The sequence below is a fragment of the Zalophus californianus genome, chromosome 10 (assembly GCF_009762305.2).
Source record: "Zalophus californianus isolate mZalCal1 chromosome 10, mZalCal1.pri.v2, whole genome shotgun sequence".
NCBI classification, from domain to species: Eukaryota; Metazoa; Chordata; class Mammalia; order Carnivora; family Otariidae; genus Zalophus; species Zalophus californianus.
In genome coordinates, this window is record NC_045604.1 from 109,246,929 (window position 1) to 109,270,569 (window position 23,641).

The 23,641-nt window shown below is 46.9% G+C and overlaps 1 protein-coding gene and 1 pseudogene across 5 annotated transcripts in view; one reads left to right on the plus strand and one right to left on the minus strand.

Moving 5' to 3' along the window:
- Positions 1–23,641, minus strand: part of CYTH3 (cytohesin 3) — a 91,633-nt gene that overhangs the window by 49,937 nt on the left and 18,055 nt on the right. The window lies entirely within an intron of this gene.
- Positions 19,886–20,322, plus strand: LOC113931973 (annotated as a pseudogene).

The window sequence follows — 23,641 nt, forward strand, 5'->3', positions numbered from 1 at the left end:
GACCTACAGAAGGAGAGAAAATGCTTGCAAATCATATATCTGATAAGGGTCTAGTATCCAGAATACATAAAGAACTCTTACAACTCCACAGCAAACAACCAGATTAAAAAATTTAAAGCACCTCAACGTTTTTCCAAAGATACGCAAATACCCAACAAACACATGAAAAGATGCTCAACATCATTAGTCATTAGGAAATCCAAATCAAAACCACGATTAGATTGTACTTCATACCAACCAGGATGGCTATGGTAATTTTTTAACGAAAGATACTAACAAGCGTTGGCAAGATGTGGAGAAACTAGAACCTTCATACACTGCTGGTAGGAATGTGAACTGGTTCCATTGCCCTGGAAAATGGTTTAGCAATCTCAAAAAGTTCAACACAATTACCAAAGAACCCAGGAATTCTATTAGGTATGTACCCAAAAGAACTGAAAACAGGTATTCAAATAAATATTTGTACGCAAATGTTCATAGGAGCACTAATTTACAATAGACAAAAGGTAGACACAAATATCCATCAATGGATGAGCAGGTTGTGGTGTGTGCACACAATGGAATACCATTTAGAAAAAAAAAGAAAAAAAAAAAAAACTACTAATACCTACTACCACATATACGAACCTTGAAAACATGATGCGAAGTGAAAGCAGCCAGATGCAAAAGACCACATATTGTATGTTCCCACTGATGCTAAGTATCCGGAAAAGGCAAATGTCTAGGCAGAAAGCAGAATAGTGTTGGTTGGGCCTGGTGCAAAGACTGACTATAACCTAATGTAATGATGGATCTTCCTGGGGTGTGGAAAGATTCTAAAATTGGGTGATGACTGTCTGTAAATTTACCACAAGTCACTGAACTAGACACTTTACTGAACTAGACACTATTTTTTTTAACTATACATTTTAAATGGGTGAATTTTGGGGCGCCTGGCTGGCTCAATCAGAGGAACATGCGACTCTTGATCTCAGGGTTGTGAGTTGAAGCCCCATGTTGGGTGTAGAGATTACTTAAAATTAAAAAAAAATAAATGGGTGAATTTTATGGAGATATAAACTGTGTCTCAACAAAGCTGTTAGAAAAAAAATATGGTTTTTGATGAGTCTTTCTGTGTTGGGATCGTAACATCCGGAATCCTTGGTTCCCTACTCTGCCACCACGTGCCTGTTTGTCATTTGCACTTTCTGTGCAGTCCAACAGAAGTAGAAAATCTAGAACACGCAGCACACAATGGCAGGCCCCAAAACAAATTCTAAACCAATGGTTAGCCTATTGTATTTTGAATTAAATGCCTAATGTTAATAAAGTCTGAATTACAAGCTAAATCAAGACAATACAGTATTGGGATGCCTGGGTGGCTCAGTCGGTTAAGCATCTGCCTTCAGCTCAGGTCATGATCCCAGGGTCCTGGGATCAAGTCCCACATCGGGCTCCTTGCTCAGCAGGGAGCCTGCTTCTCCCTCTCCTTCTGCCTGCCGCTCCCCCTGCTTGTGCTCTCTTTCTCTCTGACAAATAAATAAAACCTTTAAAAAATACAAAAGACAATACAGTATTACTTACATCGTATTGTCCAACGAGATGTGCACATATTCGCTATCACATATCCAGTGAAATGTTCACAGAAATTGCTCTGGGTACAAAGATCAAACTATGGGATAAACATTGTCCACACAGGGCCTATGTTACTATGAAGCTTGCAAAAAATTAAAGGTGGAGAAAGTTTATGCTGAAAATGTTATTTTTTTTTTAAGAAGGGGGGTGAGCACTTGGGTGGCTCAGTGGGTTAAGCATCCGACTCTTGGTTTCGGCTCAGTTCGTGATCTCAGGGTCATGAGATCGAGCCCTGCGTTGGGCTTCACACTCAACCCAGAGTCTGCTTCTGATTCTCCCTCGTCTCCCTCTGCCCTTCCCACTCATGCACACACTCACTCGCTCTCTATCTTTTTAAAATAAATAAATAAAATAAAAGGGGGAGGGGGAAGGTCATTTTGATTCTAAACAAAGAAAACCCAAATTGAAATGTTCATTAAGGGTGGCCCAGAGGAACATCGACCTGTGTCACTAGCCCGGAAAGCCCCATCTCAGGCAAAGAGGGTATACTTTAAAAAGGCGATGTGTCTGTGCTTGGCTTCTGCTTCAAGCTGGAACAGGACAGGCCTCCATCTAAAGACCCAGAGCTCCTCCCACACCCACCGTACACCCACACCTACAGACAACACTCCCCGGTACCCTCGCTTGGAAAGCAACACGGGTACGTCCTTACTCCTTGCCAGGAAGCATGAACCACAGCTCAGTCTTTAGCAGACTGGCTACAGCTGTACAACATCTGGCATTCTGCTTCCCATTCACAAACATCTGAAAGGTAGAATGCTTGAGGAATTTCACGGTAAATGGGGGTGGGGGAGTAGGGGAGCGCTATTTTAGGGCAAAGCAGGGTGGAATCCATGTGGTTTCTTTCTATTTCACAGTCCAGGAAGGACGGTAGGGTCAGCAGTCTGGGCTGGAAACCCCACCAGAGAGTCCTGCAGCTACTCCAAGGCTGAGGTCCTAGGAAACTTCCAGTTTTCTCCTGAAATTTCAGGCTGAGTTGTCAGGCTTTGTAATGCAACTCCAAGCTCGGATTCGCAGTCAGGATCTCCGGGTAAAGCAACAGGACATCTCAAAGGTTACAAGAACATGTCAGGTCCTGGACTGAAGCTGCACAAGGAAGGCTGGGTGTTTGAGAGTCCCCCAGCCTGGCCGACCTGGCATGTGGGTGTGCTCTCACTCTTCCCAAAACCCAGGGACTGACAGGAGAGGCTTTAAAATCAATCAATAAATCATAAACTTCCTAGAAAACGGAAATCGTTACAAAAACAAGCGCAGATAGGAACAGAGCAAAGGAGAAATCAAGTCCAAGGAGAAACACATGCAGTATTACTACTGCAAAGTCAGCAACTTAACAGGAGTCCTAAAGCCTTGAGTCGGTTGTATATACTATGTGCGAATGGTTTAAAAATAAAAGTCAAATAGGACAGAAAGGTTCATAATGAAAAACATATGACCATCTCAATAGATGGGAAAACAGCATTTGATAAAATTCAACAGCCTTTCCTGATTTAAAAAAAAAAAAAATCCAGTAAACGACGAGATAGAAGCTTTCTTAACCTAAGTGAAGGATTTCTTGCAGAAACCACCGACAAGCATCAGACTTGGAAGTATTCCCACTGAAAATGGTACCAAAATGAGGATGCCCCTTATCACGGGTGCTGTTCAGGGCAAGAGGCTTGGCGCGTTTTCCAAATCTGGGTCGGGGCTCTGGTTAGGAAACCAAAGGGAAGCATTTACATCAACTATGCTTGTCATAATTCGCATGTTTGTATTCATCTGCCCAAATGGGCTGTCAAGTTCTTCGTCTATCTTCCAAGTCAGTAAGACCTCCTAAAACTTCATTGAAAACATCCCAGAAAATGTTGTGACGATTTCTCAAGCGGAATATTCTACAGTGAATGAAAACAAGTAACCTTAGCAGACCTCAAGCTGAAGCAAGGTCCACCAGTCCTACTTTCTGGAGAATGCATTAAGAGCCCCTGATCCTTGCTCTGGGTCTGTTTCTTTCATCACGAACGCGTGGTAGGTAGATGAGATTTCCATGACCACCAGGTAACTGCTCGGGTTCGTTCTGACTCAGGTTCTCCTATATGAAAACTTTGTTAATAATGAATGTGAAAGTGTGAAGCTTTCTCTCATTTTATATCCCAATATAAATTCTTAACTCTGCTAACCACCCGAGACTCACAAGAAGAATGGTCTAAGAAAACTGCGTTTTCCTCGATTCTCTAGTCCTTCTCATCATCTCAACCACAGCTGATCACCTTCTTCCGGCACGTGAGAAAGGCACGTGAGGGGACAAGACCCCATGGTGTGGCACATTCATAAGGGAAAAGAGCGTGTCCCCGGCTTGGAGAGACATTTCCTGGTTTATATACATTTGCTTTAAAGTCATACTTTGCCATATCCACGGGACAGAGGAACATTCTCAACATGCCCTCGAGCCAGGCTCTGCTCAAAATACTTAGCTCCAAATATGGAGTATTTTGGAGGGAGGGCAGGGGTTGGAAAGACGTCTTTGTAAGAAAAGAATCAAGTTCTCAAGTTCGTGTGGGAGGGTAAGATTCAGGGGTCAGGCCACACTGAAAGAGCAAAGCTGGTAGCAAAGAGGCTCCCCTCAAATGACCTTAAAGAACAGTTTTAAAGCCAGCAGAGGAGGCGGGAGAACTTCATATCTGCATCCAAACCATGCTCAACTTTAACATTTAGCTTCTGGAAACTCGGACTGTTCCCCTCTGACAAGTGCCCTCCCACCATCCAGATCCACAACAGGATTCCCTCATGCTTGAGAACCCTCTATTTCTGAGAACGTGAAACCTGCCCTTTTCTCTATAGGAGATTTCCTCCTTCCACTGTCTTATCTTCTTTTCCTTCGTTCCTGTGGTGGGGAAAAAGTACCTAATTTTGTTAGACAACTTCACCAGTAACCGGGGGACTTACTGGGGACACAGTGACAGCACCGTGCCAAACGAGCCCTCTTCATTCTGAAGGCTCCCGGAGCACACACAGACAGGATACAGAGGGCCACTGTCTGCACACACAGCAACCGCACGTCCTCAGAGCAGAGAGGAACAGATGCTTAACAGCGGTCCAGCAACAGAGTAGAAGAGAGGAAACAGAAGGTAAAGCTGGAATCAGCCAAGCCAAGTGTTGGGAAAACCCAAGGAGAAAATACACAGTCATTCCAGTTTGCCAGGGCACCAGCCTACCCTGACTGGCTTGCTTCTCCCAGTCACTACAATCGACAAGCCAAATAAAATAAATTTAAACACGTTCCAAAAAAGGATAAAACATTTCTGCTTCTCCTTTTAAAATACAGTGTTGCCAAGGGAACTCCACCCTCGTAAGCCTCGTGCAAGTTATTTCATCTCTCTCATCTGTACCGTGGGGCTCACCACACCAATATATCAAGGTTTCTTATAAGAATTACAAGTGAGCAAAGTGCCTCGTGCAGCACTGGGCACCTAGTAGAGGACGAGTAAATGTACCGTCGCTGCTCTTACTGTTTCGGTAAGTGATTACTCTTAACATCCTCACCCAGAAACTTACAAGTACATGGAGTTTCTCCTCTTCAAGTGGAGCTTCAGGCACCAAAAGCTAAAAAATACCCATTCTCGTAGCGGGAAAGAAGGAACTTTTTTGGAGTCTTTCTGGATCCAAGGAGAGCATCCAACGACTAACGCAAACCCCCCAAAGAGACAGAACTGGTCACAAACAAAAACTTGGAACCCCAATTCCCATTCTCTATGAGGCGCCAGACTGAAGGAAAGCCCTGTGTCTTAAAGGACCAACGTTATGACAGGAAGTCAGCTCCTCACCGTGCCATGTGCACAACACAAACTGTGTCGGAGCCCAAGTGTTCCCGGGACACAAGGCGTGAGCTCGGGCCACGCAGCACCGCACAGCCGCTCAACGCCCACGGACGCGAGTGAAGTGGGCCGGGAACCAGGTCGTAAGTACATAGGATCCTGTCTGTGTTTGGAAAAATACATACATTCACTCACAGGGAAAGCCGAGTTTTGAAAAAACCAAAATGTGAGAATGGTAGAATTCTAGGTGACTTACTCTATTAGTCATTTCTGAAAATTTTAGAAGCCTGTACTCTCACGATCCGAAAAAAAAAAATCAATAATGCTATTTCCATCTTGAACTAAGCAACGACTCTGGGGCCAGGCAAGTGAGCACGTGGCACGCTTGGCACTCTTGCAAGCTTCCTGCAAGGGTTTTCCACATTCCCCTTCGGGCGCCCAGGGCTGCACTGGGGTCCTCTCGGCCTCTTCCCCTCCCGAATGTACCAACCACACCCTGGACTTTCTTTCATTTACCAAACACTGCCGAACACCTGCTGGGTCGCAGGCTCCGTGCCCTGCAATGCACAGGGAAGGAAACCAGAAGGCCCTGCCCAGCTTCAGCTTTCTGTCCAGTAAAATGGAAAGACCACATTCCCACATACGTGCTATTATTGTTACAAAACGCCCAGAAGTTCTGGGTGGGAAAAGAGAGGATAAGAGAAAATGCAGATTGAGGGTCTGCGAAGGCTAAGGAGGCAGCATTCACACGGAGACCCAGAGGCTGAAAGGGAGTCAGCAGGCCAAGAGCAGGACCAGGGCGAACGAAGGGTATTCCGGGCAAGGGGAACTGTGTGAGTGCAAAGACACGAAGGTCTGCAGGATGTAAGAAACCCGCTCACAGCCCGTGCGCCATCGTGACCAGGTTTCTCAGGGAGATGAGGCCAGCTCGGTCTCCCCAGGAGCCTCACCACCTGTGGACCTCCGCAAGCCCAGAAGCTGGACGTACATGCTCATGTGCCTGGACCAGCAGATCCATCTCCCAGGTCCTCATACACATCAACCACACTCGAGACATTCCTGTCCCAGATCAGCATGCCCATTTATCAATTTACAATAAGAAACACAACTGCCAAGCAAACACGAGTCTGGGAGCATCCACTCAGTGCATTCTCTCAGTGCTAATGGATCAATTCACAGAGATAAATATAAGCCTGTCACGGGTAAGACTAGAAATTAACATGACCATCTCATTAGCTCCCAAGTGGGACGCCCATTAATAATTGGAAAATTGCCGTGGAATTAAACCCAGAGGGAAGAGCTCGAACAACAGTTTAAGGGCACCCGGATCCTGGCCTGATACCCCCCATCTCCACGGATGGCAGCTAAGCGGCAGCCACGGGCAACCTAAACCACACCACTCACGTGGCCTGGCTGTGCCTGTGGTCCCGACTGCCCAGCTTCCTTTGGCTGCAGTCAGTTCCCTGGCTCCCAGACTTCCCGTAGGTTCTGTAACTTCGAGGCCTCGATGCTCACGGTAAGGGCTGGGTTTCAGCACAGCTTGTGCCCAAGACCAGAAGCCCCTGGGGACCCAGGGAGCCTGCTAGGCAGGCGTGCTTAGGGAAGAATGGCAGAGAATGTTAAGTACCTACTAATGGAGGAGCTATAACTCTAGGGTCCTTGGTTCTCACAGCACGTGGCTGAACTGACCCTTGGGATTTAGGGAATCCTTGGAGTTCTACACGACAATTCCTAGGTCGAGAAGAGTCATCCTGAAACAGACAGTGGACTTCCTAATTATCAGTAATGAGAGGGCCTATGTGGTTTGTTGAAAAATAAACAGATAAATAAATAAGGAATGTGGCCCAAGCTGATGAGGAAGGTCATCCCGTCATCAACAGTTCCTCCCCACTGACTCAGCGAAAAGACCGAGAGCCTCAGATGCATCACTCAAGCATCTCTCATCCCATCCTAAAGAGGTTTCCAACCACTGCTCCCACCAAATCGGCAGCCACACTGAATGCTCGCTCCCTGACTACATCATGCTTTTCTGCCACGTGCGTCCCCTCCCCTGTGGACAACCGCTCACCCTTTACAGCTCAACACCACTTGTCCCATGCTGTCTGCCATGATCCCGGTCAGAACTGTGTCTTCCTAAGGATGTCCAGTGTCGCCGGCACATCTGCTTTGCTGCCCCGTGCCCATGTCTCACTAACTAGTCATCTCTGCACACCCTCCCCACCAAGCTGCTGGAGAGCCCGTCTTGTGTTGCTCCGTAGTTCTCAGACACCTACCGCAGGTTCTTTGTCATACATGGCAGCCACTGCAGAGGTGCTACCGAACGAAAAATAAAATGCCACGTGTCAGTCAAGTAACACAACAGCTGATAGCTAATTTATGTAGCTTCTTCATCTCTGGAAATCCAGTACAGCAATCAGGGAGCCTGAGCCCCTGGGCCCCATTCAGGCATGAAGCTTCCTGTTTTGTTCTCTTTACCACTCTACACCACCAAATAATAAAGTCTCCCATTAAGGAAAACCAGTAGAGGTCAGAATATACAAATCTACCGCTGTTTAAAGAAATTCTTAAGTGTTTGTATAGATAGGATTAGCTGTTGCTTAAAATCAAACTGCCTAGGCAGTTGAGGACCGCACAAGTGAATATTCCTCCAACAACTAAGAGCTTCAGGAAACCTGACTTTCTGGTACTTTTGGGGGTGGCGGGGCGGGGGGTGGTTAGACCAACAGGCCACTTTAACTGTCTTTTTCAACTTACTACTCTAGGATTACATCCTAAGCATGAATCCTAAGCTTTGAAATCTTAACCAACCATGCCACACAGACACAAACCGGGATTTAGAAATTCTGGAGATTATATTAATAGCAAATAACCATTTCGTATGATTAATTTGCAGCCCCTATTCTTCTGACAGTGTACTTACATCCACCTGCTACTGGGCATGGTTTCAAAGAGATTACTGAAACTTCTGAATTTCCCAACTACTGTTCTAAAAAAGAAGTCTCTTTTCTCTTTAACACAAACAAATAAGGCTCCTTATGAAAGACAACTTAATCAAAACAGTCGCCTCAAGGTCAGTGGTCAATAAGCCTGGACCAGCTTCTGACTATTTGGGGGGCGGGGGGGGGGAGGCGGGGATGACATGTCTCTTCACTCAATGGCTCAGAGAAGGCTTGGTGAGAAGTGGCTCAGCAAATTCCTGATCCCAGGAGCCACGTGCCAGGCGGGAGCTGAGTGGCCGGCACCCTTGGGTGCACTACAGTGAGTGCTGCCTCCACAACCCATGGGAGCAGAGGCTGGAACCACGTGGCCCACTAGGGACTGTAGACACGGACGCAGCCAGATTCCACGGCGCACAGCTGCCTGGCACAGTCTGAGCTCCAGCCTGTGTTCAGAGGACAGCTAGCATCCCCACTAACGAGGCTCTGGAAACCAACAGGCTCGTTGATGCATTACTGAGAAGCAACACCTACATCTCATCCATCATGTTCTCTGGTTTCTACCAAAAACATAGTTTTTATTCCCCAAGAGCTCCTGCCAATTAGAAAGTTCCATTTATACGTCTATGCAGTAATTTGACTACTTACTTTCTTCCTGTAAAAAGTCTCAAAACTCAGCCACCTTCCAGGGATGGCAAGAATGGCAAACCCAAGAGAGAAGGTGAGACTCAGCTCCACTCTTGAGAGTGTGCATCATGTTGCTAGAACATGAGGCTGCAAATCAGTCTGGCTGAGATGTTAAGCCACGAGTACAGAGTCATCTGGGGGGCAAAGACACCAAGGTTTTCACTCATTCTAACATTCTGATGGAAGAAAATACATTTTAAACATCTGAGACAAACTTCATCAAATCTCCTCAGTGATTGGTTATCATTCAAACCTAGGAAAATGTCTACTGAACCTGCTCCAACCAGAGTAAGAATGAGCTATTCATATTTTAAGACTTGGTTGTATCCTTTTTAAACGAATTGCTTTTTAAGTTCACGTGAAAATCCGGAAAAACATTTGGCATCTTCCTATCTGTTTAACTGCTTCATTTGTAACCCAAAGAACAACGCTCAGGCTCCCATTCAAACATAACTCCTCCCTGCAGGTAAGTGTTCAAACAATTCCACTGAAGAAATTCTTTTCTTCTCTTTCAAAATCTTCTTTTTCCAAAAAGACTGAAGGACTGGCACAGGTGGGGGGGTGGGCGGGTGGAAAGATTAAAGAAATGACTGCTAATCAACAAGATGAAGTTCAGTAAAGACTAAGGAAAGTAATGTGCTCAATAAGGAAACAGAACTGAAAGTAGAACGTGAAACACTGACCGTGGGTAAGCGTGCTGAGTAGGCAAGAGTGCTTCGAGAAGAAAGCCCCTCGGTGAGGGCACCTGGGTGGCTCAGTCGGTTAAGCGACTGCCTTCGGCTCAGGTCATGATCCTGGAGTCCCGGGATTGAGTCCCGCATTGGGCCCTCTACCCTCCCCCCTCTCATGTGCGCGCTCTCTCTCATTCTCTCTCTCAAATAAATAAATAAAATCTTTGAAAAAAAATAAATAAAGGTGGGGAGGGGCAGCTCTTCCTTCCCATTCTCCTCTGGGGCTTCGGCCTGTCATCAACCACCTATCACCACAATGCCATCTTCAGCTCCATCCCCCCCTCCCTGCTGCCCTTTTTCCTTTAGCAAATACATATGCTCCTAGTTTAACCACCATCTCTAGTCAATGGCTTCCGAATCTGATTTTGCCCTATTATCTCTCTCCAAGATGTAAGCTCCAGGTCTACATCTCCACATGGAGGGCTCACTAGAATCTCAAAATGAACATTTTCACAAAACAGAACTCACCGGCCAACGCAATTGAGACAAGAGACTAAAATCGTAGGAACAAAACCTGGAAAGGAGGAGATAAAGTTATCACTTGCCAAGGAAATGACCGTTATCAGTGGAAAACCCAAGAGTACCAACTGAAAATCTATGTTCCTAAAAACAGAACAATTTGGTAAGCTAGTGAGATATAAAATTAATGTACAAAAACCAATACCTTTCATAAATTCAAATAACCAGTTAGATAATCAACGGAAAAGAGTATCTTAATGACAAGAGCAGTAAGACATCAGATACCCAGAAACAGATTTTTTTTTTTGAGATTTTATTTATTCCACAGAAAGAGCACAAGCAGGAGGAATGGCAGAGGGAGAGGGAGAAGCAGGCCCCCTGCTGAGCAGGGAGCCCTATGTTGTGACTCCATCCCAGGACCCTGGGATCATGACCTGAGCCAAAGGCAAATGCTTAACTGACAGCCACCCAGGCACCCCCAGAAACAGATTTAAAGTAAGTGCACAAAACGTATGGAACTGGAAGGAAAATGTGAGCATGCTCTTGAATGACATAATAAGTTTGAACAAATGAAAAGGCATACCATGTTCTTGGATAGAAAGATGCAATATCAGAAAGAGGTCATTCTCCCCAAGGTCATCTGTAAATTTAATGCAATCTCAATGCAGCACCTGTTTTATTTTCTGTTGGTAGACTAGCAGATTCTAAGGGTCATAAATTAAAACAAGCAGATAAGAATAAACAGGAAAATTCTGAAAAGGAAGAAAAATGAGGGGTAAAAGACTAATCCTGATTATCAAAAATACCATCTGCCGGGGCGCGCCTGGGTGGTGAAGTCGTTTAAGTGTCCAACTCTTGGTTCGGCTCAGGTCATGATCTCACAGTCCTGAGATCGAGCCCAATGTCGGGCTCCCCACTGGGCGTGGGGCCTGTTTAAGATTCTCTCTCCCCGGGGCACCTGGGTGGCTCAGTCGTTAAGCATCTGCCTTCAGCTCAGGTCATGTTCCCAGGATCCTGGGATCAGGCCCCGCATCGGGCTCCCTGCTCAACAGAAAGCCTGCTTCTCCCTCTCCCACTCCCCCCTGCTTGTGTTCCTTCTCTCACTGTGTCTCTCTCTGTCAAATAAGTAAATAAAATCTTCAAAAACAAAAACAAAAAAAATACTCTCTCCCCTTCTGCCTCTGCCCCTTCCCCGACCCCAAAAAAAATTTTAATATTTTTTAAAAATAAAGTATCATCGGGGCGCCTGGGTGGCTCAGTTGGTTAAGCCACTGCCTTCGGCTCAGGTCATGATCCTGGAGTCCCGGGATCCAGTCCCGCATCGGGCTCCCTGCTCGGCAGGGAGTCTGCTTCTCCCTCTGACCCTCTTCCCTCTCGTGCTCTCTATCTCTCATTCTCTCTCTCAAATAAATAAATAAAATCTTTAAAAAAAAAATAAGGTATCATCTCCTCATAAAGAAAACAGAGAGTCACTGGTCTAACAACAGACAGACTTCTTAATAAATGGTGTTGAGACAACATAGCATTTTGAGACAAAACATAAAGTTGCATCTATACTTGACACCGTATACCAGGATCAACTCCAAATCTCCAGAGATTAACTATAAAATAAAACAGACAACATGGGCAAATTCCTTTATAATCTTGGAATGGAGCAGTCCTTCCTAAGTATGACTCCACATTCAGACATCACCAAAGAAAAAAATGAATATATTTGACTGCACAAAAAAGCAAGGTCTTCTTCATGGCAAAACAAAATGAAAACACCAAGCCAGGGCGCCTGGGTGGCTCAGTTGGTTAAGCGACTGCCTTCGGCTCAGGTCATGATCCTGGAGTCCCGGGATCCAGTCCCGCATCGGGCTCCCTGCTCAGTGGGGAGTCTGCTTCTCCCTCTGACCCTCTTCCCTCTCGTGCTCTCTCTCATTCTCTCTCTCTCAAATAAATAAATAAAATCTTAAAAAAAAAAAAAAAAAACACCAAGCCAACGAAAAGGCATAAGCAGTCACAAGAGAAACGGCAAGTCAGGAAATAACATTTGCAATCCATGGGAACTAATTACTCTAACACAGACCTTCTAGAAGCTGAAAAGACCAGTAGCCCACTGATAAATGGCCACATGATGAGAAAAGCAAACGAGAGCCCGAGAGGCTACGTCTGACCCATCCGGCCGTCAGAAGTCCAGAAGCTGGCCGTCATCCCCTGTCCTCGAGGCTGTGGGCAACCAGCAGTCTCCCGAGTTGCTGGTGGGAGGTAAAAATAGTAATAAAGGGGTGTGCAGCCAAGTCTGGTAATGTCTACCAACATTTCAAATTCATTTTCCTTTTGGCTCAGAAATCCCACTACCAAAAACTCCTCTCTCAGATAAATTTGCAAGAAAGTGGCATAATTCACAAGGCCATTCACTGCAGTTTAGTATCAAAAGATCAGAACAAACGAAGTGTCTGTCCATCAATAAGGTGCTGGTTAAACACACTGGCACATCCACACAATAGAATATTATGTAGCTGTTTTTTAAAAATGAGAGGAAAAAAAAATTGGGACTAAGGCCATGATTACAAGGTACAGGGAAAAAAGAGAAAAAAAGAAAATTTAAAAAGAGAGCGCTCTAGGTACCAATAAGGAAGGAAGGACTTCCAGAAAATTAAATGAAAAAGGCAAGGCGTAAGAGAAAGCACGAGTAAGAATTGACATCTATTTTAAGTAACCTCTACCCACAACGTGGGGCTTGAACTCATGACCCTGAGGCCGAGACTCACATGTTCTACCGACAGAACCAGCCAGGTACCCCTATTTTTTTTTATTATAATTGCATAAATAAACGTTGTACAGAAAACAAACACATCTCCAAGAAGCAGGATGCGGGAGAGAATAGGCTCATGTCTGTTCACACAAGGGCAATAAACCACCTTTTCTGCAAAGGAAGGAGGGGAATGTAGCATGGCCACTTTCCTACATGTGAATAAAGGCACCCAGGGCCCAGGCCTGTTCGTGTCCAATAAACGCAGCCCAAAGGGGGTGACCTCAAGAACAGAGCAAGAAGGGGCACCTGGGTGGCTCAGTTGGTTAAGCGACTGCCTTCGGCTCAGGTCATGATCCTGGAGTCTCTGGATCGAGTCGAAATCAGGCTCCCTGCTCGGCAGGGAGCCTGCTTCTCCCTCTGACCCTCCCCCCTCTCATGTGCTCTCTCTCTCTCTCATTCTCTGTCTCAAATAAATAAAATCTTAAAAAAAAAAAAAAAAAGAGCAAGGAGCTTTGATCAACAGAAACTCTCAGTCACCCTAAACCACCACCATGCCTACTTCCTTCCGCCTCCTTCCCGACCCTACTGCTCCAAGAGGCTAGGATTCCGGCCACCACGCTGTGATTCCAGACAGGACCCTGGGTACCAATCCAGCCTCTAAGCTGCCGAGACAACGGGGTTCCTGTGAGGGGGACCTGTGTCCATGCAGGCTCCACTCTTCCTGTCCCTGAGCCCTCCCATAGTAGCTGGGCTCAAGAGATGCAAGCCTAGCCCACTGCTAACATTAGGGGCTCCAAGACTGCCTCTCCTCCCCCAAAAGCACCAAGCCAGGAACTCTCCGCCACCAGTCTGGCCTGAGGAATTAATAGAACGAGAGTGGAGAGTGGGGTCTGCACCTACAGACAGGAGAAAGCAAGCTGTTCTTGAGATGCAAAATGAGCCCGGGGGCGGGCGCCTGGGTGGCTCAGTTGGTTAAGCGACTGCCTTGGGCTCAGGTCATGATCCTGGAGTCCCGGGATCGAGTCCCGCATCGGGCTCCCTGCTCAGTGGGGAGTCTGCTTCTCCCTCTGACCCTCTTCCCTCTCGTGCTCTCTATCTCTCATTCTCTCTCTCTCTCAAATAAATAAATAAAATCTTAAAAAAAAAAAAAAAATGAGCCCGGGGGCCTGGGCCCGTGTGGCTAAGGAGCCAGCTTTGAAAGGGTAGCATCTGGCCAAGCAGGGGCTGGCTCTGAGGTCTGACCACTAGTAGCCACCAGTGACCACGGAGCTGAGGAAGGAACAGGCTCCAGCATCCAGCAGCTCAGGGCCTTCCAGCGCACTGGCCAGGCTCCAGCAGTGCGTCCTCTCGTCACCGGTCTGTGCGCTTGAACCTCCAGCAAGCTGGACTGGGTTAGGATCCCTCTTTTCCACTCCACCTTCTCCTCTCCCCCTGGCAGGGGCGGGCATTCTGGAGATCCATGGGGAGGCTGAAGTGGGGATACATTTAGTTTGCGATCAGTGGGATATATTTACGTGGCTTTCAGCCACTTCTGAGTACAATTATAGCCAGCCATCCCAAATGCACAAATGACCTCCGGGAAGTCTCCTTCTGCCCCTGTACCTACTTACCTGATGATGTGATACAGCTGGATGTGGCCAGGGGTGGTGGTCCCATATGAACAGGCCTTTCAGTGCCCAGCACCAGAAAGGAGGGTGATGGAGGACAAATGAGGTTTGAACAGAGTCAGAAGGTTGTCTGTGACAAATTTTTCCCATCATCAGATATGTAAATTTTCAAATAGAGGATGTGATTCTCACCAAAGTCTTACCAAAATGGAAATTCTCTGTCAGGAACCTACTACTTGATGATGCAACATATAATAAATACACCGTATTTTTTTTGCCTTCAGTGTTAATTGTGAGAAGTTTATGAGAATTCCTGCGCTTATAGATTTTAAAGCTATAGTCCCAAACTAACAAGTCTGTGTTGAAGCTTCATGCTTTATGAGCCCAATAAATCAGATGCATCTCATCCTGATGACATCTGGTAGTTCCAGACTTTACAGATGAAAGGACACACAAAACTGCCACCCAAGCAACAAAACAACCTGAAGAAACCCAATTTTCATGTGATAGAATTCCCCAACTGACTCATTTACAAGTCATGATTAAAATGTGTAACCCAGGGGGCACCTGGGTGGCTCAGATGGTTGGGCGTCTGCCTTCGGCTCAGGTCATGATGCCAGGGTCCTGGGATCGAGACCCGCATCGGGCTCCCTGCAGGGAGTCAGCTTCTCCCTCTCCCTCTACTGTTCCCCCTGCTTGTACTCTCTCGCTCTGTCAAATAAATAAATAAAAAATAAAAAATAAAATAAAATAAAATGTGTAACCCAGGGGCACTGGGGTGGCTCGGTCACTTAAGCGTCTGCCTTCAGCTTGAGTCATGATCCCAGGGTCCTGGGATGGAGCCCCGAGTAGGGCTCCCTGCCTGGTGGGGAGTCTGCTTCTGCCTCTCCCTCATGCTCTAATAAATCTTAAAAAAAAAAAAAAAGTTTTAAAATGTGTAACCCAAATGCAACATAGAGGTAATTTTTAAATGCATTCCAATGACCTTATATGCGTATTATTTCCAGATAATTCTATTTTTCAGAATGTTTTATCATTCAAAAATTCAAACATGATGGGAAGTATCCAGGCTAAAATATCTTGATTTATAAGAACTGTATTATTTGGTCACTCAGTTGACTAAAATATCTCAGATACACCTGGTCTTCATCCATGGTTCCTAAAAATGCATCAGAGCCATAAGGTGAAATGAGTGTCATTATTAATCTTGTTATTAATGACTCTTAGACCTCATCCAAGGGCGCAGGCTGGTTGCCAGGAGGACCATGTGACCAGAGGGTTAGAACTTTCCAGTCCCCACTCCTTATCACCTCCAAGGAGAGGGGTGAAGGTTGAAACAGCCAATGGCCAATGACGTAGTCAATCATGACCATGTAATGGAGTCCCCATAAAACCCAAGAGGACAGCTTCTTGGTCCTTTTCAGAGAGCTTCCACACTTGGGGAATCAGAATGCTTCCACGTGCCATCAAGCCACACCCCAAGCTCCACAAGCACGGAAGCTCCTTGGCTGGGGACCTCACCCTAAGTATCCCTTCATCTGGCTGATTCCTATCCTTTATCATGTCCTTTAATAAGCTGGTGAACCTGAAGTGTTTCCCAGAGTTCTGTGAGCCACTCTAGCAAATTAGTCAAACCTAAGGAGGGGGTGGTCAGAACCTCTAAGCCGCAGCCGGTGGGTGAGAAGCACAGGTGAGAGCCTGGGGCTTCCTGATGGCCTCTGAAGTGGGGGGTGAGGAGCAGTCGTGTAGAACCAAACCCTTAACCTAGGGGATGCGATGCTGTCTCCTGGTGGACAGTGTCAGAACGGAGTTCAATTCCCAGACACCCTGCTGGTGTCCGAAAATCACTTGGTGTGCGGGATGCCCATCCCACGTTGTAACTGGGTCTAGGAACTCAAAAAACTGGCAAAATCCAAAACCAGAAAAAGAAGACAGGGGAAAGCTTCAAAATGTTTAAAAAAAAAAGTTTTTATTACAAGGAAACTTAAAACTGATGACAAATTTTTCTTAAGATATATTTATTCACTTGAGAGAGAGTGTATGTGTGTGCGAGTGAGCGGCAAGGGGGGCAGAGGGAGAGAGAATCCTGAATGAAGCAGGCTCCCCACTGAGGGCAGATTCCCATCTCCAGGCTCAATCCCAGGACCCCGAGGTCATGACCTGAGCCAAAACCAAGAGCCGGCCGCTTAACCAACTGAGCCACCCAGGTGCCCCTAATGACTGAAATCTTAAAGAAACTTTCCTAAATGATCAATAATTTAAAAAAATTTTTTTCATTCAACCATCCTAGAGGAAAGACTGGATTATCTTTCTATTCTCTTTACAGCAAAGTATGTTCCAAAAGTACCGTGATGGGAAGAGATGATCAATTAGCCAGAGTAGGCAACCCAAAACATAGGGGGAGAGTACTATAAAGTTGTGCCAAGAATAGAAAGGGACTGTAGGATTTTACTGGGTTTTGACTTCTTTGTGGTTTTATGAGGTTTTTAAAACTTATAAGCTGTTATGACTCTTTTCATCCTAATTTTCACTTTGCTAGCCAATTTTGTATTATTTTTCTCAAAGAGGGCATTCCAAATTGTACAGTTTCAAGCCCCAGGAAATCTGGCTCCTCCCAGCTGACCACAGGTTCCCCACCGGGCAATCCAGCGCTTTCTCCACTTCCTTTTCTTTAGCCTGCCTCGTCCTTGGAAGGTTCACGTTTGGGATAAGGGACAGGGGGAGTGGCCGCCATGCCAGAACCACCCCCCTTACCTCCCTCCTGGCACACCGCCACCCATCCCAAACCTTTCCACCTCAAAGACCTTCCTGAACATTTCTCCAAAAATACTTCAAAACAGTACGGGGATGAGTCACAGAGGACCCAAATTTCTAAACAAATACACTTTGCAAAATGGACCATCTCCTACCAACCCCTCCCCAAAAAGGCATCTGCTTCTTAAAGATCTTCCAAAATGTGGGCCCAAGATTTTAGTTAGGTAACTGTCCTCTAAATAAATTTTAAAAGCCAATGAAGAAGGGCACCTGGGTGGCTCAGTCGGTTGGGTATCTGCCTTCGGCTCAGGTCGTGATCCCAGGATTCTGGGATCGAGCCCTGCATTGGGCTCTCTGCTCTGCGGGGAGCCTGTTTCTCCCTCTGCCTGCCACTCCCCCTGCTTGTGCTCGCTCTCTGTCAGATAAATTAAAAAAAAAAAAAAAAAAAAAGCCAAAGAACATATGACCAGACCATGGTACTTTTACCCGACATGACCTTATCCCATGATCAAATTTATAGGTTTTTCTCCTTCTCATGATGTGGAAGGTGAACACACCACTTTAAGTTTTTTAGTGGTTACCTTTACTTTATTATTTTTTAAAAAGATTTTATCTAGGGCGCCTGGGTGGCTCAGTTGGTTAAGCGACTGCCTTCGGCTCAGGTCATGATCCTGGAGTCCCGGGATCGAGTCCCACATCGGGCTCCCTGCTCAGCAGGGAGTCTGCTTCTCCCTCTGACCCTCTCCCCTCTCCCCTCTCGTGCTATCTCTCATTCTCTCTCTCTCAAATAAATAAATAAATCTTAAAAAAAAAAAAAAAGATTTTATCTATTTGCCAGAGAGAGAAAACACAAGCAGGGGGGAGGGGCAGAGGGAGAAGCAGACTCCCCAATGAGCAGGGAGCCCGATGGGGGACTCGATTCTGGGAGTCCAGGATCATGACCTGAGCCGAAGGCAGACGCTTAACCAACTGAACCACCCAGTCATCCCCCCTTTAACACACACACACACACACACACACACACACACACACACACACACTACCTGCATTATTCTTATTGTCAATGTCGAAAATAAAACAGGATATCCCTGCTTTGTAAGATGAAAAGGCTTTTACTCTCCCCCCCAACTTCCTCCACCTCCCCCACCACCCACTTCTCAGCTTCATCCATGTAACCTGAGCCCAGATTTATTATTCATGGCAGTGTTATTGGATAACTGGGTGTTTTTTTTAATTTTCACTACATACTTTCCCTTTTGAGAATCATTTACATTTGAATTTTTATCTACAACCGAATTCATAACTATTTAGACTTACATTTACATTTGAACAATTTCAGTGCAACACTGGTTATTTTGTATCACAAGTTTTCCCTTCCTGAGTCATTCTCAGTAATCTTTGAGTGGATCAGAATGTATCTTTGAAAAAGTTTTATGCAAGAAAAATTCACTGATTTCTATCAGGAAGATTTCAAGTTATAGGTAGCAGGGGGGAAAAAAAAGGGCAAGCTCAAATGGCCTTCCAACAATAAAGAGTCAGGGCTCAATGAAGTCCAAAGGCAGGGCGAGCTCCCACCAAAGGCAACGTGCTGATCCGACGTCTCTGTACCGTCAGAAAACATCGTTCTGTTGCCCTCACACATTAACACCACTAAGCGTGATGGTTTCATTTCTGGTTACAACCATTCACATCCGAACTCTATGCCTTGGCTCCACAGTCTTCCGGCAATGTTGCAGGAGAGCCTAAAACCATCCTGCAGTTTCCTTCTTTGTAAGTACGCTTCCCCTCTTCTGTTTGTAGGTCACTATATTCTTGAAATTTAAAAATGGCACCAGCAAACACTTGCCCTTTTCCCCTCATTTCACCTAATGCAAAATGATGAGCCTGTTCACCACACAGATACAGCTGGTGTCCTTTTCCAGCTCAGAGAGACGTTTTTCCATTGTCTCTCTGACTACTGTTTCCATGATTTGTTTTCAGTAGCTTCTTCAGGAGCAATGCTTACTTAGATGACAGCACTAACTTAACCTTCTACAGTGTAAACGTTGCTCTTCGTGGATCCTAATGGGAGTTTTTTTGTTTTTTTTTTTTAAAGATTTTATTTATTTGACAAAGAGACACAGTGAGAGAGGGAACACAAGCAGGGGGAGTGGGAGAGGGAGAAGCGGGCTTCCCGCCGAGCAGGGAGCCCGATGCGGGGCTCGATCCCAGGACCCTGGGATCATGACCTGAGCCGAAGGCAGACGCCCAACGACTGAGCCACCCAGGCGCCCCCCTAATGGGAGTTTTAAAATTCTGCAAATGGGGTGCCTAGGTGGCTCAGTCAGTTAAGCATCTGACTCTCGATTTCAGCTCAGGTACTGATCTCAGGTCGAGCCCCGCATCAGGTTCCACGCTGAGCGTGGAGTCTGCTTGAGATTCTGTCTCTCCCTCTGTCCCTTGCCCCCACACTCTATCCCTATATAAATAAAATTTGTTTAAAAAAATAAAAATAGGCTTCGGTCTCGGAGCGGCCTTCGGCAGTCTCTTCTGCAAATGGGCTCCGTGGCCTAGTGTCCCCGTCCCTGCCATGTGTGATCGTGTGCCGAGGCCCACGAGGGGCTGTCGCCGAGGTTCCCACCAGCCCGCAAGCGACAGCATAGCAGCCATCCCCTCCAGGGGCTCGCTCTTGGCCACCCACGACTATTACCGGCACCGCCTGGGCTCCACTTCCAGTAACAGCTCCTGCGGAAGTGCGGAGTAGGCTGGGGAAGCCATCCCTCACCACCCGGGTCTCCCCAAGGCCGACCCGGGTCACTGGTGGGCAAGCTTCTTCTTCCGGAAGTCCACTCTCCTATTCATGGCTACGGTGTTGGAGTCTCCAGAACGCTCGGAATCTCCCCAGGCCTCCCCCGGCACGATCACCTGCGACTTGGCTCTGGAAGCCATGAGGAAGCAGCCTGGTGGCCAGCCTGGCAAAGCCAACACAGGGCCGCCATCCTGAGTGGCCACTGCCAGGCTTCAGGAGGCGCTAGGCTCATCAGAGCCCCTCCCCTCCCCTTCTCTCCCTTCCCCATAGACTAGGCAGGCTGCCGCAAGCAGAAACAATTGGGTTCTTTTATATCAAAATAGCAAAACACCCAAAAGGAAGTTGAGAGGATCCCACTCTTTACTCTCCAGGCCACATGCAAGCCTTCCTCACACCCTGGAACCGTGTGCCTTGCACCAAGTGGAAAATAAACTCCAAGCAGCCAGTAAAAAAAAAAAAAAAAAAAATAGATAAATAAAAATAAAACACTTTCCATACATTTAAAATAAAGTAAAAATAAAATTTCCATGAGTGCATTTAGTACCATTACAGTTTCTTCCTCTCCACTCATGCATCTTGCTTCATCTGCCTCCCAACCAGCTAGTTTTCGGTTTGGTCAGCTGCCTTATCTCATGTGTCAATCACTGATGTCAGAGTCTGTCTTGAGTTGTTTTTTGTTTTTTTTTTTAAAGATTTTATTTATTTATTTGAGAGAGAGAGAGAATGAGAGATAGAGAGCACGAGAGGGAAAAGGGTCAGAGGCAGAAGCAGACTCCCCGCCTAGCAGGGAGTCCCACATCCAGCCCGATGTGGGACTGGATCCAGGGACTCCAGGATCATGACCTGAGCCGAAGGCAGCAGCTTAACCAACTGAGCCACCCAGGCGCCCCGAGTCTGTCTTGAGTTTTATCAAAAACTGCACAAAGCAGATTCAACCTGAAATTTACTCTAGTTTCTGTAATTAACCTTTCTCAAAATTATATTTTCCTCTGCCTCAAAAATTATATTCCTGCCCCCCCCCCCCATACCACACCACTTATTTTATTTTGGCGATGGGTTGTTTGGGTTTTTTTTTTTCTTTTTTTAAACAATGATACCCAGGCCCAATTTCCCCCCAGAACAGGATGGCTGGTTCTCCACAGGACGCTGTTGAGTTTGATGGTTTGTCCAGCTCTAAGCTTGTAAGGGAGAGGGCTGAGACATTATAAATGCATTACCATTCGTGGTGGGAACTTCATCTCTGCAAGTCTGCTTCTCTGTGAGGCAACCGGTTGGTTCTGGAATCTCATTTCTGTACAAGATTCTCCGTCTGGCAAGGCTTCTGCTCCAGACAGATGGGGCGCTGCCCACTGCGCCAGGGAGGATGACTGCAGAGCCAGGGAGAAGCCCTGCCGAATCCGAGCACGTGCAGGCCACACGTGTCCTCAGGCCGCCCAGTTCTGCTGCCCCCAGATCCTGTTGCTGCTGCAGCGGAGCAAACCCACCCCCGCTCCCTGCGGCCACCTGGCACCAGCAGGCCTTACCCACCCCCTGCTCCCTGAAACCCACTGAGCCCACAGCAGGTCCTCTTCCTTAACATTGCTCACCACCCTGCCCTCAGGAGATGGTGATGAGTCAGTCCCATTCAGTGTTCCCAGATTTCTTCGGCTCCCGTCACCTGCACCGTCACCTGCACCGGGACCGCGATTGGCGGGAGGAGCAGGGGGAGGAGCCCTGGGGCTCCAGCCGCATTTCCCCTGCAGGCCTCCGACAATCCCCTGTCACTGTTCTATTTCAGGATTCCCGTTCTTCAGTGGTCAGCCGTTCTTTCTATAAAAAATGTTGCATTAAAGTTTTCTCCCTCACGTTGAGTTTTTTTTTTCTTCTTCTGTCTGGAGGTTCTTGTGGTTTGTGCATGTTTAAAAATGTGATGTAGCTGGTTGTATGGCTTCCTCTAGTGCGGCAGAAGGTTCCTTTTCTCACTAGATTCCTTCCTGAACAGGAAAGGCCATTATGTTCTCTATCCCATGAACAAAGCCTGGCCAATGGCAGGCTTCACTCCAGGATGAGAAATCAGCGAAATCGCCTGTAGGCTGAAAAGCCTCCGTAAGACAGAAGGAAAAAAAGCTTTACTTGGGGTGCAGGCACACACCCGGGGAGCCCCAATTCTCCCCAGAGACCACCAACTCTGTAAAGAAATATTCACCTGAGGGTAAAATGCTATCAACCGCCTGCTTCCAAAGAAGGGAGAGGAGGCCAGTGGGAGAGAACACTGGGGCACAGCAGCCCCCACGGCCCCCACAAGTGCGAATTCCCCGCATCTGCAGCGCGGTCCACCCTCACCCACCCTTGGAGCCGCCGTCCCAAGCAGAGCCCGCCCCGCTGACTCCACACCCTCATTCTGCCCTGTCTGCAGACAGGCTTCCAATTCCTCGTTTCTTCTCTTAAGTCCATCCAACTCTCCTCTACTGACGGTCACCTCCCAATGTCCGCTGGCATCCCCCATGACTCCCTGTCCTATTGTCTGCTGGGCTTTCAGGGGGCATGGGGGACTGAGGACAGTGTGCTCTCCTATGTCCACGACTGGGGTCACTACTGGCAAAGCCTCACCAAACCCGAGAAGTAGATCCTTCAGGCTTCTGTTAACAGTTTTCAGTACAGCTCCCTGAGAAATTCAGTTTCTTGAACCTACAGACTGATCTTCGGAGGGTAAAAATTGTCTGCAGAGCAACGGTTCTGCTTTGGAAGCAACTACGCGCGATTATAAACTCAGGGCTTAGCACACAAAGACGCAGATCGGCCCTTCTACAAATAATAAGGTTGAAAATCAACTTAAATCTTCTCAGTGGGAAGAGAACACATGCACACCTAAAAACCCTCAAGACGACATTCAAGCCACAGATTCGACCACGTGACAGGTAAGCACCATCTCTCCAACCACTCCCAACAGGAAAACAGATCCAAGTCTCAGGGCCACTCACAAGGCAGTCAGTACAGGTACTTGATCCTGAAACATGTTATAACATGGGCAGACCTGGAAAACGGAATCAAGCTACAACATGGATGAACCTACTAAGTGAAAGAAGCCAGACACAAAAAGCCACACACTATACGATTCCATTTACATGGTATGTTCGGAGCAGGCACATCCACAGACACACAAAGTAGATTCCTGGTTGCCAGGGGCCCAGGAAAATGACTGCTAACGGGGGACAGGGTTTCCTTTTGAGGTGATAAAAATGTTCTATGGGTGCCAGGCTGGCTCAGTCAGTAGAGCATATGACTCTTGATCTCAGGGTTGTGAGTTCAAGTCCCATGCTGGGTTGGAGATTACTTAAAAATCTTGAAAAATTCTGGGGCACCTGGGTGGCTCAGATGGTTAAGCCTCCGACTCTTGGTTCGGCTCAGGTCATGATCTCAGGGTCCTAGGATCGAGCCCCTCTCCCTCACCCTCTGCTCCTCCCCATCCTTGGGTGGGTGGGGGTGTGTGCACACACGCTCGCGCACACTCTCTCTCAAATAAATCTTTTTTTAAAAAAGTTCTAAAATTAGGTAGTG